The following is a 4760-nucleotide window of genomic DNA, read 5'->3' as shown; positions in this document are numbered from 1 at the left end:
CGCCGCCTTCACCGAACGCCCTGCGAGCCGGGTGGGCGGGCGGCGTTCATTCCCGATGTGAATAGCATCTCTGCCGGGAAACGAGCCCGGCTATTTTGCCCCCAAACGATCCGCATTCCTCGGGAGGATTTTCCATCCGAATAGGCCCGTTTGGGGAATAGTAACGAGATGCTAACAAGCTCGCCGTGCGGGCGGCCGGGCGTTGCGGCGAGGGCTGCTCGGCCGCGCTGTGCGCTCCGGCGCGGTGCTGAGCTGCTGCAGAGCCGCTGCGGCCCGTCCTGGCGAGCAGCGTCGTTGGGCTATCAGCCGTTATTTACATCGCATTTACAAATCCAGCTAAAAATAACGCTTAAGCAAACACGGCAAGCACGAAGGTTATTATGCTTTGGCTCTCGCAGCTTCAGTAAAGTGGATACTTTCTTATCCAAATGTATCCGATGCTTCTTTTCTGCTGACGCGGTGCTAATGTAACAAAGGCATTAAAGCCGAATTTGCACTTGGGCAGGATCTCCTGCTGGGTGGGCCCCAGCACGGCGGCCTCACCCTGAGCACGCGTGTGAGCTCTCGCGTGTCCCAGGTCGCTTATCTCGGCCTGACCGCATCCCTTCCTCTGTGATCTGCATTGGAAACGAATTAAGCGAGCTGAGTCTGGCAGAGCTCCTCCTAAGCTTAACGTTGCTACGGATGGGTCAGTTTCTGCATCTGAACCGTAAAGGATTTACCCTCATGAGGAGGATTTGTTGTCCATATTGTGATTAAAGAGAAAGTGATAAGGAGGCTGTAGGGAGTAGTTTGGGTAGTAAAATGCTTCTTAATTATGTTTATTTTGGTCCTACCTTATCATAGGCATTTTCTATCTTAAATACTTCAACCCAGTGCAACACTCCTCTGAAACTGATATAGCAAATTACATGTAGCTTCCTGCCATGTTTCATGCAAGTTGCCTCCTCTTTGTCCATCCAGATGGAAAGCAGGAAAAAGACATAGCTTCTATCACTTGTGTGACACATTTTCTCTGCACCCCCATTTCCAGAACGTACACAAGCCTTTTGTTAAAATGAAGTGCTTTATTTTGGCTTTTCTTCATTCTCTGAATATAAAAAAGTATTCTGCTATAATGTTTACTGGCTCGAGAAAATTACAATTCTTCCACTTTTTATTTCTTAAAAAGTAGGTGCCCTCTGCTCTCCAGCACCATATTCACCTCACTGAAGGATTAACTTCAATAAGTTAGGCACCATCAGTCCCTCTTCTTCGTTGTGTAAGTATACAACTGTATCACCAACGTCTGATTTATCTTTAATAATGCTGTATCATAACACTTACAGACTTGTGAAATCTCAAAGCAAAAGAAAGAGCTGTGGAAGTCCCGGTTCCCGGTTCCCCTTGCCATGCCCACAATAGGACCTGCACATCTGTTCACCTCCAGATCAGCTGTTCCCACAAAGGACACAAACTGCAGTGCTGGGGAGTAGCAGGAGAGTTTCTTTCTGTGATCCCTGCACAGAGGACAGTGAGGGACGGCCCTCTCTGGCAGCAGCACTGTGTCACAGCTGGTGCACTTTCACCCCCTCCATTCTTCTGCCACATGACTCAGTGCCACATGCCATTCACTGGGGCAACCAAAGAAAGATCTGCATTTGTGAGGGCAAGGGCTATGACTGACAAACACAGGCACACACACGCACACACACTCTACCCAGATGCTGAATCTCCTCATGGAGTTCGTCAAGCAAACATCAGAAACTATAGAGCCTAAAACTGTGAGCTGTACACGACCTCAATGAGCATCTCAATAGACTGCAGTGCAATCAGCCACACTAACGGCAAGCAGATCCCACCTACGTGTCCAAGACCTGTCTTGAACTATGTCATGCCTGTGGACTACTTGTCTAGCACTGTACCAGTTGATTATGAAATGGCCTAATTAGAGTACCGCAAGTCCACTTAAAATAGTGGAGCCTTCACTTTAAGTATTTCAACTGTGACAGTTTTCTAGTGCTCACTAAGCAAGCTCAAACAGAAGTTTAGGAGTTATGGCCATTGTAAGGGGGTTAGCCGTATCTTCTTTGACCTGCTGAAAAAATACCATTTAGTTCTGAGAAGAGATTCCATTAATGGAACTAATAAAATGTTAGAGAAATTTATCCTAACATTTCACAACCATGAGGATCTATCTCATAATATTTTGATATTGTTTTGTTTTTATTTAAGATTTAATTGAACAAAAAAAGGGACTTGATGGTCCTGGTGGACGAGAAGCTGGACATGAGCCAGCAGTGTGCACTTACAGCCCAGAAGGCCAACTGTGTTCTGGGCTGCATTAATAAAGGGGTGGCCAGCAGGGAGAGGGAGGTGATTGTCCCCCTCTGCTCGGCTCTTGTGAGGCCCCACGTGCAGTACTGTGTCCAGGCCTGGGATCCCCAGTACAGGAAGGACATGGAGCTCTTGGAGTGGGTCCAGAGGAGGGCCACTAAGATGATCAGAGGGCTGGAGCACCTCTCCTATGAGGAAAGGTTGAGGAAACTGGGATTGGTTGAGGGAACAGGACGGGAAACGTCCGTTTACAGGGGTGGATAGTGATAGGACAAAGGGGAATGGTTTCAAACTGAGACAAGGGAGCTTTACGTTAGGTATTAGGAGGAAATTTTTCACAGAGGGTGGTGACGCACTGGAACAGGTTGCCCAAGGAGGTTATGGATGCCCCATCCCTGGAGGCATTCAAGGCCAGGCTGGATGTGGCTCTGGGCAGCCTGGTCTGGTGATTGGCGACCCTGCACATAGCAGGGGGGTTGAAACTCAATGATCATTGTAGTGCTTTTCAACACAGGCCATTCTACAATTCTATGATTCTATGAAAACCATATCAGATTACAGCTTCACTTTCATTATATAGCTGTCATGTTCAATGGTGCTTCTTCTCCTAAGTAGTGGAAATGGCTAGGATATCATCTTATTAATGAATATTGTCTTCTTGAATTTGTATGATAAATAAACTAACTACATACCACCCAGAATGTATTCCATAATTTTGGAAAGACACACTGTGGATCCTAGATATGTATGCAAACCCCAAGGAAAATATGCATTCTAATGAGTAATTTTTTTTCTTCACATTTACATGGCAATGGGGAAAAAAATGAAGAGATTTTTGCTCCTCATGTAAGTGGTCACAGATTTTCTCTGTTTTTCCTTGCCTGAGTCTGTCATAATTCTATAAACTCTATGACCCAACAATTAGCGGTATTCCATCATCATCTGACACAAGAAGGGTGACTGGACTCTCATGAAACTGGATTTCAACTGATGTTGCTGATTGAAATCAAGTCAGCAATATCCATTCTTTAGCAGTAATCACTCTATTTTTATGAACACTAAGCTCTTTAACATTGAAGAATACAGCGCTTCCAGGTTTATTCTTGGCAAGGTCAAAACTCTGTTTGTATTTCCCATGTGATGCCTCAGGGTTTCACAAAACTTAAGCTTTTCCGCAGCCAGCCCTTCAAAGATCTTCTCCCCATGCTAAACTGAACTAGAAACTGTTGCAACTTGATTTTGATGGATTTTTTTGAAGTAGGTTTTTCTTCTCTGGCTTCCTTATTTCAAACTGCAAGTCTTTGGAAGTAGTTAAGCTTATCGAAGACATCTCAAATGATTTCTATTTTCTTCTCATCACTCACAGAGATTTTTGATAAAGCACAGAGGAGAGTGTTAAGCCACTCCAAAGTGACAGTCAGGAAGGTACCATGCGGCCTTTAGTTCTAATAAATGCCGAAAACAAACTGATGAAGAAAAATGTTTCTTGGCTCATATAGGATGGGGGAAGGTACATTCAGAGTTGAGAAGGAAGAAGGGAGTGCAAGATCATGTTTGCATAATCAGAGAAGCAGCAGATAAGGAAAGGAAACAAGCTGGTTTAGCATAGACAACTGCGGAGGAAGGGTGTTAGAGAAAACAGAAGGGATGGGGTGGAGAAGGAAGAGGGATTTCTGGAGTCAAAGCCAAGTGATGGCTCTGCAGGGTTGTTCCTGGAGCTCAGGAAGCACTAGGAACCTCCAGAGCAAGAAAAAATGAAATGGATCTTTCCTATCTACCTTCCAGAAACTCAATGAACTGGAGAAAATACAATGGAAAGAAACATGACTAAGGGATCATATCTGGAGCTGAGAAGAAGATTCAGTGGGAACAGAGTTGCCAGCTGTACAATCGCATTCAATGAAGAAATAAGAATTTCTCCATGAACTAGTGCTTTCTGTGCACAAAAACTGCACTGTATCACTACACCACTGCTAACAAAACACTACAAAACTGTAACAAAACAGTCATTCTCTTCTCTTTGCAGCTCAGTGTGTTTGTGCTATGTAACAAAAATGTGCTGATACACATACACTTGTTTTTCTTTCTTCAGGACCCAAATATTGAGATAGCTTGCACTAGTACAACTGTAGACTACACTAAGATGGTTATACCAAGATAAATGTTTTGATATAAATATATATATTGCATGGAGCTGTGTAACACACACAAATCGCTGCTGCTGGACTAGAAGACATGAAGAAGGCTGAAATACATCTCTGAATAAATTCTCCCCAAGAGGGATCGTAACAGATACATGGCTCAAGAACATGCATTTGTCTAGGATGAATTTGCCTTCTAAGTCACTGAGTTTTAAGAATTTGTTAACTGAAAGTTGGAATCAGCTTTTTACAGCAAAATCCTGTAAATTTACCCCGCCGATTGGAAGTCCTTTCAGGTACTAC

The sequence above is a fragment of the Meleagris gallopavo genome, chromosome 1 (assembly GCF_000146605.3).
Source record: "Meleagris gallopavo isolate NT-WF06-2002-E0010 breed Aviagen turkey brand Nicholas breeding stock chromosome 1, Turkey_5.1, whole genome shotgun sequence".
NCBI classification, from domain to species: domain Eukaryota; kingdom Metazoa; phylum Chordata; class Aves; order Galliformes; family Phasianidae; genus Meleagris; species Meleagris gallopavo.
This window is presented reverse-complemented; position numbering follows the sequence as displayed.